We start from the raw sequence: 12,645 nt of genomic DNA, 5'->3' as shown, positions 1-12,645 counted from the left end.
TTCATTAAGTTGGCGTGCACTTTATAGAGCAAATGCTTTAGTTATTTATTTTTATTTCCTTCTCACTTTTTAAAATATTAGCTTTTTGCAGGGCATGGTGGCGCACGCCTTTAATCCCAACGCTTGGGAGGCAGAGGTAGGAGGATCGACATGAGTTCAAGGCCACCCTGAGACTGCATAGTGAATTCCAGGTCAGCCTGGGCTAGAGTGAGACCCTACCTTGAAAAATAAAAAAATTAAGAATAAAGCTTTTCATTTAAGCATACTATAGAGACAGGAAATGCACAAGTTAGGAGTGCTGCTCAGTGAGTTGTCACAAACTGAGCCTACAAAACGAGCGTCCCAGAAGTCCCTTGTACATCAATTTATAGTCACCACCCACCTAAGGTTGACCACAGTCCAGTATTCCAACCCTAGGGATTCATTTTGTCTGGTATTGTACTGTACAGAAAAGAGTTTAAGGGTGTTTGCCTGCAAAGCCTGACAGCCCAGGTTCAATTACCCAGTGCCCAGGTAAAGCCAGATGCACAAAATGACACATGCATCTGTTTCATTTGCAGTGGCATAGACCCGTAATCCAGCACTTCGAAAGCTAAGGGCCACCATTCACTTATTCTCAGTATCATTCTCTCTCTCCTCAGAAATGAAAATTGAAGCAGAGCATGGTGGCGCACACCTTTAATCCCAGCACTCGGGAAGCCATGAGTTGGAGGCCAGCCTGGGGCCACAGAGTGAATTTCAGGTCAGCCTGGGCTACGGTGAGACCTTGCCTTGAAGAAGAAGAAAAGAAAGAAAGAAAAAGATGCAGGTGTGGTGGGCGCCCAACACTCAGAACACTTGGGAGGCAGAGGTAGAAGGATCGCTGTGAAATTAAAGGCCAGCCTGGGGCTACAGAGTGAGTGCCAGGTCAGCCTAGACTACAGTGAGACCATGCCCCCCCCCAAAAAAAAAGAAAGAAAGAAAGAAAGAAAGAAAAATAAGAATGGGGCCGGGCATGGTGGCGCACGCCTTTAATCCCAGCACTCGGGAGGCAGAGGTAGGAGGATCGCCGAGAGTTCGAGGCCACCCTGAGACTACATAGTGAATTCCAGGTCAGCCTCAGATAGAGTGAGACCCTACCAAAAAAAAAAAAAAAAAGAATGGGGCAAGGAGGAAGGGAGGGGGAGAGAGAGGAGGAGAAAGAGAGGAAGGAAGAAAAGAAGAAAGAAAGAAAGTTTGCAATGTGTTTTCTGTTCATCCGGCTTCTTTCACCCGGCAGGATGTTTGTAAGCCTTGAGCACAGTTTTGCCTGTAGGGATAGCTGTTCTCTCTCATTACATAAAGAGTCCCAACCAGAGCTGAAGAGATGACTCAGAGGGTAAAAGCAATTTCTGAGTAAGCTTGATAACCTGTTTGCATCTCCAGAACGCATGGAAGCCCATTGCAGTGGTGAACATCTGTAACCCCAGTGTGCCTATGGGTGAGATGGGGTTTGTGTTTGTGGTGCGTGCTGTTCATGTGTGTGTGTGTGAGTGCCATGGTGCATGTGTGGAGGTCAGGAAAGCACTCTCAGATCAGGCATTGCCTTTTCTCTGTATCCCCAGGCGGGCCTTGAACTCACTGCTACCCTCCACCTCAGCAGGGATTGAAGGTGTGAGCCACACGGCTTTGCTCCCTGCCCTTCTGCCTCTGCGGCAGGACTTGTCTCTGGATTCAGTAAGCTTCTGGGAACTTCTCCTGTGTCTGTCTCCCATCTCACCATCAGCATCAGCTTTGGTGAGCTGGGACTGGAGAAGCCCTCCATGGCTCCCAGCTTTTTGAGTGTCTGGGGATCGAACTTAGGTATTCAGGCTTGAGTGGCGAGTGCGGTATCCACTGAGCCGTCTTCTTTTTCACCCTTTGGTGAACATCTGTACACATTTCTGTTGGTGGCATTCCTGACAGTGGAATCACTGGGTCATAAGGTATGTATATTTATAAACTTAGTGGGTCCTTTTATTTTTCGTTTTCTAAAATTTATTTATTTGAGAGCAACAGACAGAGAGAGAGAGAATTGGCACGCCAGGGCCTCCAGCCACTGCAAATAAACTCCAGACGCATGTGCCCCTTGTGCATCTGGCTAATGTGGATCCTGGGGAATCGAGCCTCGAACCAGGGTCCTTAGGCTTCACAGGCAAGCGCTTAACAGCTAAGCCATCTCTCCAGCCAGTGGGTCCTTTTCTTAACACCAGGCATTTAAACCAGTGCTTACTTTATGTTTAGTTCTCTGCCTTGGAGCTCTCATTTCTTCCTGGAATCTCCACACAAACCATAAGTGGCTATATTTAAATATTTTTACTTATTTATTTGTTTATTTAACAGAGAAAAAGGGAGAGCAAGTGAGAGAATGGGCGCTCCAGGGCCTCCAGCCACTGCAAACAAACTCCAGACACATGTGCCTCCTTGTGCATCTGGCTTATGTGGGTCCTGGGGAATCGAACTAGGGTTGGCTTTGCAGGCAAATGCCTTAATCACAAAGCCATCCCTCCAGCCCAGGTGGCTAGATTTAAAATGGCACTGGTCAGGCTGGAGGGATGGCTTTGTGGTTAAGACACTTGCCTGTGAAACCAAAAAGGACCCTGGTTCAATTCCCCAGGACCCACGTAAGCCAGATGCACAAGGTAGCACATGCATCTGGAGTTCCTTGACAGTGGCTGGAAGCCCTGGTTCCCCCCCCCCCATTCTCTTTCTCTGCCTCTTTCCCTCTCTCAAATAAATAAAAATAAAATATTTTTTTAAAAACGGAACTGGTCATTTTTGATGTTCCCAAACATTCCATGTTTTGGGAATGCAGGCATCCAGAACACTATCACACTTATGAACCCTAACAACTCATTTACTTGTTCCACAAATAACATCCCCAGCCTTGAAACACCTCACCATCTGACAGACACAGTAAACAAGCAACAGCAATATATCATATACATCACAGGATGCATCTGAACCAAGCTCTGGGAGAGCCCAGGGGGTCGGAGAAACCCAGAGGGAGGAGGGATTACTTAAGCTGATTAGCAGTTCCCTTCTCGCTGGCAGAGAGCATCCAACCAAAAGCAGCTGATGGGAGGAAAGTCATTTATTTTGGCTTGCACTTTCGAAGGGAAGCTCCAGGAAGGCAGGGGGAAATATAGCATAAACGGAGGGTGGACATCGCCTCCTAGTCAACATCGGCAGGAGAGAGCAAACGCTGGCAAGGGGAAGCTGCCTGTAGCACCCATAAGCCACCTCCAACAACACCCCCCCACCACTCCAGGAGACCCCAGTTCCCAAACTGCCATCAGCTGGGGACCTAGCATTCAGAACACAGGAGTTTATAGGGGATACCTGAATCAAACCACCACAAGCTGGTTCTAACAAAGAAAGGATAGAAATAGGGAAAAAGAGCCAGGCGTGATGGGTGGCGCACGCCTTTAATCCCAGCACTCGGGAGGCAGAGGTAGGAGGATTGCCGTGAGTTCGAGGCCACCCTGAGAATACAGAGTGAATTCCAGGTCAGCCTGGGCTAGAGTGAAACCCTACCTCAAAACATAAAAAAAACAGGGAACAACAAAGCAAAATGCTCTCATGAAAACCATGTAGAGTGGCTGAGGAGTTGGCTTAGTGGTTAAGGCACTTGCCTATAAAGCCTAAAGAATCCAGTTCAATTCCCCAGTACCCCACATAAAGCCAGATGCACAAAGAAACACATGGGTCTGGAGTTACTACGGTGGCTGGAGGCCCTGGCACACCCATTCTCTCTGTCTCTCTTCCATCTCTCCCTGCTTGCAAATAATTTTTAAAATAGTCTTTATTTATTAACTTGAGAGGGAGAGAAAGAAGCAGAGAGGCAGATAGAGAGAGAATGGGTGTGCCAGGGCCTCCAGCCACTACAAACAAATTGCAAACACATGTGTCACCTTGTGCATCTGGCTTATATGGGTCCTGGGGACTTGAACCTAGGTTCTTTGACTTTGCAGGCAAATGCCTTGCCTGCTAAGCCATCTCTCTAGCCCAGTTATGTGTGTGTGTGTGTGTGTGTGTGTGTGTGTGTGTGTGTATGTATGTATGTATGTATGTGTGTGTGTGTATGTATGTATGTGTATATATATAGGTTTTTCAAGAAAAGGTCTTGCTCTAGCCCAGGCTAACCTGGGATTCACTATGTAGTCTCAGAGTGGCCTAGAACTCATAGCAATCCTCCTACCTCTACCTCCCAAGTCCTGGGATTCAAGATGTGCACCACCATACATAGCAGTTAAGGCACTTGCCTGCAAAGCTAAAGGACCCAGGTTCAATTCACAGGCCCCACGTTAGCCAGGTGCACAAAGGGGCTCATATGTCTAGAGTTCGTTTGCAGTGGCTGGAGGCCCTATCGTGCCCATTCTCTCTCTCTCTCCCTCTCTCTCTCTCTCTGACTCTGACAAATAAATAAGAATAAAATTATATATATATTGGTTTTTCAAGGTAGGGTTTCACTCTAGCCCAAGCTGACCTGGAATTCACTATGTAGTCTCAGGGTGGCCTCAAACTCACAGCAATCCTCCTACCTCTGCCTCCCAAGTGCTGGGATTAAAGATGTGCATTACCACATCCGGCTTAAAGATATTTTTTGTTGTTCATTTTTATTTATTTGAGAGAAACAGACAGAGAAAGAGGCAGAGGGACAGAGAGAGAATATGGGCACACCAGGGCCTCCAGACACTGCAAACGAACTCCAGATGCGTGTGCCCCTTATGCATCTGGCTAACGTGGGTCCTGGGGAATCTAACCTCAAACCGGATCCTTAGGCTTCACAGGCAAGTGCTTAACCACTAAGCCATCTCTCCAGCCCTAAAGACATTTTTTAAAGGAAAACCAAAGCATGTAGAGCCCAAGGAAGAGACAGATACATTTGATGGAATCCCAACATATAGGCACCAGCTCTGGGGTTGGGGTACAGACTAAGGCCTTTGTTTGCTTGCTTCTGAGATAGGGTCTCACCGCGCTGCCTCGACTGGTCGCCAATTCACAGGCTCAACTGTCCTGCCTCCACCTACTGAGTAGCTGGACTACTGGCCTTGGTCACTGCACATGGTCTAAATAAATATACTTAAGCAAAACAAAAGTGAGTTCATTCAACAAAAAATAACTATTGAGAGCCGTTAGTCCCAGCACTTGGGAGGCAGCAGTAAGAGGATTGCTGTGAGTTCAAGGCCAGCCTGGAACTACAGTAAGTTCCAGGTCAGCCTTTGCTAGAGTGAGACCCTATCTTGGTGGGCGCGGAGGGAATAAAAAAGAAGGAGTAAAATTGTGAAACTGTGGCAATTGGGTAGGAGAATGTGGTAGTCAGACTTGTCTTAAACAAGGATACCTGCTCAGAGTGGACATCAGCCAGTCGTTGGCCTCAAGTGTTACTCGGGGTTGCTCTTCCTTGCACTTTAACCCCACAGCCTGGGCTCCTATTGCACCGCACTCCTGCCTTTCTAGAATGGTTCGATGGCTGAGAGATGAACTGGAGAGCCAGACTACCTGAAATTCCAGTCCAGTCTCCACCCCCTGGCCTCATACACTTTTAATGAAGACTCCAGAGGGTGATATTTCAAGAGACTTGATATGCTCTAGTCATTCAGAAATTACTGTGATGTTACATGTACATATCTAAAAATAATCACAGCTGGGCGTGGTGGCGCACGCCTTTATTCCCAGCACTCGGGAGGCAGAGGTAGGAGGATCACCTTGAGTTCAAGGCCACCCTGAGACTATATAGTGGGCCTCAAAAACAAAACAAACAAACAAACAAAAAACACCAATAAAGGGCTAGAGAGATGGCTTAGTGGTTAAGGCACTAGCTTGCAAAGCCTAAGGACCTAGGTTCTATTCCCCAGTACCCACATAAGTCAGATGCACAAGGTGGCACATGCGTCTAGAGTTTGTTTGCAATTTGGCATGCCCATTCTCTATCTGCCTCTCCCTCTCTCTTGTGCATACTCAAATAAATATTTTTTAGAAAATCAGTAAAATAAATTACTGTCTACCAGAAACGTCACCCTTCCTTCTAAACCTTGAAAAACAAACCAGACATGAGAGGTCACATACATTGTAATTCCATTTATACTTGCCTGTTCAGAACAGGGAAAGCCATCTAATGGGAAGTACTTAAGTGAGTCAGGTGTATCAGCATGTCTCATAGACACAGACAGGAGAATCATGAGTTCAAAGCTAACCTGGGTTACAAAGTAAGATTTTGTTTCTTTCTCTTTTTTGTAGAGATGGGTGTTTTGAGGTAAGGTCTCACTCTAGCACAAGCTGGTTGGGAACTCACTCTGCAGTTCCAGGCTGGTCTTGAACTCACAGTGATCTTCCTACTTCATCCTCCAGTGTGTAAAGATTAAAGGTATGTGCCACCATGCCTAGCTCTTTTTTTTTTTTTTTTTTTTATTTGAGAGCGACAGACAAAGAGAGAAAGAGAGAGAGAATGGGCTCACCAGGGCCTCCAGCTGCTGCAAACGAACTCCAGACGTGTGTGCCCCCTTGTGCATCTGGCTAACGTGGGTCCTGGGGAATTGAGCCTTGAACCGGCATCCTTTGGCTTCACAGGCAAGCGCTTAGCCACTAAGCCATATCTCCAGCCCTCTTTAAATTTTTTGTTTATTTTTATTTATTTGACAATGACAGAGAGGGAGAGAGAATGGGTGCACCAGGGCTTCCAGCCACTGCAAATGAACTCCAGACGCGTGCGCCCTCTTGTGTATCTGGATAGTGGGTCCTGGGGAATGGAGTCTCGAACTGATGTCCTTACGCTTCACAGGCATAGCTTTTTTTTCTTTAAAAAATATTTTTATTGGGCTGGTTAAGCGCTTGCCTGTGAAGCCTAAGGACCCCGGTTCGAGGCTCGGTTCCCCAGGTCCCACGTTAGCCAGATGCACAAGGGGGCGCACGCGTCTGGAGTTCGTTTGCAGAGGCTGGAAGCCCTGGCGCGCCCATTCTCTCTCTCTCTCTCCCTCTATCATCTGTCTTTCTCTCTGTGTCTGTTGCTCTCAAATAAATAAATAAATAATAAAATATATATATATATTTTTTTATTTATTTATTTGCTAGACATAGGGAGTAGAGAGACAGTGTAGGCGTACTAGGGCCTCTTGCTGCTGCCAAAGAATTCCAGATACATGTGCCACATCATACATCTGGCTTTCCATGGACACTAAGGAATTGAACCCAGGTTAGCAGGCTTTGCAAATACGTGCCTTGAATTGCTGAGCCATCTTCCAGCCCAGATTGTATTTCAACAAACCAAGGACTGAGAATGTAGCTCTGTGAAGTTGCCCAGCATGTACAAAGGCCAGTGGGGAGCCGGGAAGAGATAAGTGGTTGTCAGGAGGCGGGGAAAAGAGAAACAGAGAGTGATTGCTTAACTAGAGTGACCTTTCTTGTCAGAGTCATGAAAATGTTCTGGAAGTAGGAAATGCTGACGTTATACAACTTGGCGCACATATTAATTAAGAGCTAGGGCCAGGCATGGTGGCGCATGTCTTTAATCCCAGCACTTGGGAGGCAGAGGTAGGAGGATCGCCATGAGTTTGAAGCTATCCTGAGACTACATAGTGAATTCCAGGTCGGCCTGGGCTGAGCTAGAGTCCTTAAAAACAAACAAACAAACAACAACAACAAAAAAAACTAGTAACTTTCACACCTTTCCTTTCGGTTTTTTTTTTTTTTCAAGGTAGGGTCTCACTCTAGCCCAGGCTGACCAAGAATTCAATATATAGTCTCATGGTGGCCTCAAATTTATGGCGATCCTCCTCCCAAGTGCTGGGATTAAAGATATTTATTTTGGAGACAGGATCTCATGTTTTGGCTGACCTCAAACTCTTTGGATAACCACGGTTGACTCTGAATTTCTGGTCCTCTTGCCTCCATCTCTCAAGAGCTGGGATTATAGGCAGGTGCAACTATGCCAAGTTTCTGCAGTGTACCCTGCCAACTGTGTGACATCCTCACCCCTATGAACGTGTTAAGCATATGAAGTTTTTTGTCTTTGAAGAATTCTATAAAAATATCTTCTTCTCGAGCTGGAGAGATGGCTTAGCAGTTAAGGCGTTTGCCTGCGAAGCCTAAGGACCAGGTTCAACTCTCTAGGTCCCACATAAGCCAGATGCACAGCACATGTGTCTGAAGTTCATTTGCAGTGGCTAGAGGCCCTGGTGCGCCCGTTCTCGCTCTCATCTCAAATAAATAAATAAAAATAAATCAGAAAAAAAGAATTTCTCCATACAAGTCTCTTCATGTTAAACCGATGTCACTGATTCCTATCATAGCACCTAGAATATTCCACAAAATTCATTCTCTCTGTCATAGACCACAGCATTTTGTTTTTGCCTGTGTAGTATGTGTGGTATAGTGTTACATGTGTGTCTGTGTGTATGAGAGAGATGCATGCACATGTGAGTGCAGATGGACTCACAGGCACAAGGAGGCTGGATGGAAACTTCTAGTGTTCTTCCTCTAGTGCCCATCTGTATATTTCCATGAGAATGAGTCTCTCTCTCTCTCTCTCAGAGAGATTACTGCTGCCCACAGGATGGCGGGGCGTTATATGTGTGTGGCCACAGCCAGCCACTGACATGAGTCCTGGAATGGAACTTAAGCAGTTTTAGGCCATATTTAAACCCTTGTACTTGCAACAAGCATTCTTACCCTCCCGAGCCATCTTCCAGTCTGACAATAGCTTTTCTGTTTGCTTGCAAAGCCTTGTGGCCTGAGTTCAATTCCCCAGTACCCACATAAAGCCAGGTGCACACAGTGGTGCATATATCTGAAGCTAGTTTGCAGTGGCAGGAGGTCCTGGCATGTCCATTTCCTCTCTTTCTAATTCTCTTTGTCTCTGCTTGCAAATAACTAAATTTTAAAGAAAGACAAATGGAATAGGATTTATATGTTAAAAGCATAAATGATCAAAAATCAGAGTGAAGGTTATTTCTGTTTCTCTAGAGCCTGAAAGTCAGCTTTAGAGGAAAAACAAGAAAGAATGCCTCAACCAGGACTTGTCAGAGAACTGAATGAATTCACTGATCAGTGACCCATAATACATGGTAGAAAGCAGAGAGAACAAAGGTATTCAAGGAACATAGCTAGAAACTCCACAAATGGCCATATTTATAATATACTCTCGGCCCTGAGGCCCCCCAAACATTATAGGCCATTGCCGAGGCCCTTGGCTTCCCACCAGGAATAGATGATAAGACCCTATTGCTAAAGACTCCACATGCTTGGGCTACAAGGCCACTGAGAAATCCTGCTGGAACTGAGCTGATAACCTCTTCCATGTAGACCATGTAGCTGACAGAAAGCTAGAAAAGCCATTCTACATGCAGTTTAATGGCAGAAAGATACACCACCAGTGAAGATACTCAACAGTGGACACTGTAAGCCTTATAATTGGCCAGCCAGGCCAAATGAGCTAATGGGTGCAATAGTGGCATTTCTGTCATGGTGGAAACCAACTGCCCTCTAATTGGACTGGAGGCCCGCTCCATAGGAGGGAATACATCCTGATACTGAAAACTTAAAACAGGGGTAGTCCTGAGCCCTAGGGGTGTAACATCTGTTGATGTCTGGATAAGTGTATATACTATGCTTATCAAACTGCCCAGTAAGCACTTCTCTTAATGTTCATACCCTTATATTAATGCTACTCTGACTTCGGGTAGAGAATCTTCTCTTTTCAGATGGCAGGACCTTGGGATGACTCAGAAGGCATCATGGTGCTGGAAAGAAGTGACCAGAGTGCTCAGTACTGTAGTATCTCTATCACACCTTCCAAGGCTCAGGGTCTAATGCGGAAGAGGTGGCAGAAAGAATGTAAGAGCCAAAGGAAGGGTAGGACTCCTTGCAACATGCTCCCCCCAGACACAAAATGGCCTGGATGTCCATGGCCTCACAGTGCCTGACACTACCTACACAAGACCATCATAATAGGAGGAAAAGATGATGACATCAAAATAAAAGAGACTGATTGAGAGGGGGAGGGGATATGATGGAGATGGAATTTCAAAGGGGAAATGGGGGGAGGGAGGGTATTACCATGGGATATATATATATATATATATATTTTTTTTTTTTTTTTTTTTTTTTTTTTTTTTTTTTTTGGTTTTTCAAGGTAGGGTCTCACTCTGGTCCAGGCTGACCTGGAATTAACTCTGTAGTCTCAGGGTGGCCTTGAACTCACAGTGATCCTCCTACCTCTGCCTCCCGAGTGCTGGGATTAAAGGCGTGCGCCACCACGCCCGGCACTGGGATACTTTTTATAATCATGGAAATTGTTAATAAAAATTGAGAAAGAAAAACAACAATATATTCTCGGAATCCTGCTGGAGGTAGAAACTAAGATGAGATAGTTCATTCATTCATTCATTCTTTCTTTCTTTCTTTCTTTTTTTTCTTTTTTCTCTCCCTTCCTCTTTCTCTGACAAATAAATAAATAAATGAAAAAAGAAGAGAAGGTCAGGCAAGGTGGTACATGCCTTTAATCCCAGCACTCAAGAGGCAGAGGTAGGAGGATCACTGTGAGGTTGAGGCCAGCCTGAGACTATGTAGTGAATTTCAGGTCAGCCTGGGCTAGAGTGAGACCCTACCTCGAAAAACCAAAAGAGAGAGATAGAGAACATGGGTGTGCCAGGGCTTCTTGCTGTTGCAAACACACTCCACATATGTCACTTTGCACAGCTGGTTTTAAGTAGGTATTGGAGAATTGAAGTCAGGCCATTAGGCCTTGCAAGCAAGAGCCTTTAACCACTGAGCAATCTCTCCAGCCCATCTAAAGGTATTTTATACAGAGAAAAGAATAAGAGCTCGTATAGCTGCATTTTACTCACTACAAGGAAGCTAAGCCCATATGAATTTTCAGAAGAACTCTTAATCACTTTTCTCTAATTTTCATCCTCAGACTTTCAGTGTCTCTCACCTCTGTTCATAATTTTTGTTGTTAATGTGCTGGGGAGCTGGCTCAGAAATCAAAGGCACTTGTATGGTGGTGCGCACCTTTAACCCTAGCATTTGGGCGGCAGAGGTAGGAGGATTGCTGTGAATTTGAGGCCACCATGGGACTACATAGTGAATTCCAGGTCAGCCTGGGCTAGAGTGAAACCCTACATCAAAAAACCAAAATAAATAAATAACCTGTTGGGGGCTGGAGAGATGGCTTAGCAGTTAAGGTGCTTGCCTGCATGGCCAAAGGGCCCAGGTTTGATTCTCCAGGACCCACATAAGCCAGATGCACAGGGGACGCCCACATCTGGCGTTCATTTGCAGCAGCAAAAGACCCTGGCACACCTATTCTCTCTCTCCCTTCCTATTTTTCTCTCTCTCTCAAATAAATTTTTTAAATAATTAAAAAAAAAAAACTCACCAAAGTGCTGAGAAGTGATGGTGGAATATTCAGCACTAAGTGCAATATCTTTATCACATCCTCTAAGGTTCAGGGACCATTACAGAAGAGGTGGCAGAAAAATATAAGAACCAAAGGATGGGGTGGAGTGCTTTGGAATACTGTCTTCCAGAAATTAGGCGGGTTTTTTTTTTTTTTTTTGTTTCTTTGTTTGTTTGTTTGTTTTTCCCTGAGGTAGGGTCTCACTCTGGCCCAGACTGACCTGGAATTAACTCTGTAGTCTCAGGGTGGCCTTGAACTCATAGCTATCCTCCTACCTCTGCCTCCTGAGTGCTAGGATTAAAGGTGTGTGCCACCACACCTGGCTAGAAATTAGGTGGTTTTAATATTCATGAGCTCACAGGGCTGATGCTATCTATGCAAGACTTGTATATATGAGGGCAAAAAAAGACAAAAACAAAAACTGATGACATTAAAATAGATGAGGGGGCTGGAGAGATGGCTTAGTGGTTAAGCGCTTGCCTGTGAAGCCTAAGGACCCTGGTTCGAGGCTCGGTTCCCCAGGTCCCACGTTAGCCAGATGCACAAGGGGGCGCACGCGTCTGGAGTTCGTTTGCAGAGGCTGGAAGCCCTGGCGCACCCATTCTCTCTCTCTCCCTCTATCTGTCTTTCTCTCTATGTCTGTCGCTCTCAAATAAATTAAAAAAAAAAAATTAAAATAGATGAGGGACTAGTTGGAAAGAAGGGGTTAAGTAGAGAGGAGATGGGGGAACAAAAGAGGGTGGTGGACCTTAGGGGTTATGATGAGGGTACATTGTGAATATGAATGGAGGTTGTCAATAAATAAGGTAAAGAAAAATAGGGGCTGAAGATGGGCGTGGTGGCAGAGGCCTAGGAGGATCATGGTGAGTTCAAGGCCACCCTGAAACTACATAGTGAATTCCAAGTCAGCCTGGGCTAGAGCGAGACCCTACCTCAAGAAAACAAAAAGAAAAATAGGGGTGGAGAGATGGCTCAGCACTTAAGGCACTTGCTTGCAAAGCCTAATAACCAGAGTTTAATTCCTTAGTACCTGTGTAAAGCCAGATACACAAAGTGGTTACACATGTATCTGGGGTTCGTTTCCAGTGGCCGGAGGCTCTGGTGCACCTTTCTCTCAGTCTCTATTTTATCTCTCTCTGCTTGCAAATAAATAAAGAGAAATATTAAAAAGAGAGAGAGGGAAAGAAAAGATTTTTTAAAAAGTAAGGAGTGAGGAGATAGCTCAGCATAGCACAGACTGCTCACAC

The sequence above is a fragment of the Jaculus jaculus genome, chromosome 11 (assembly GCF_020740685.1).
Source record: "Jaculus jaculus isolate mJacJac1 chromosome 11, mJacJac1.mat.Y.cur, whole genome shotgun sequence".
Classification (NCBI taxonomy): Eukaryota; Metazoa; Chordata; class Mammalia; order Rodentia; family Dipodidae; genus Jaculus; species Jaculus jaculus.
Note: the sequence above shows the minus strand (reverse complement) of the source record.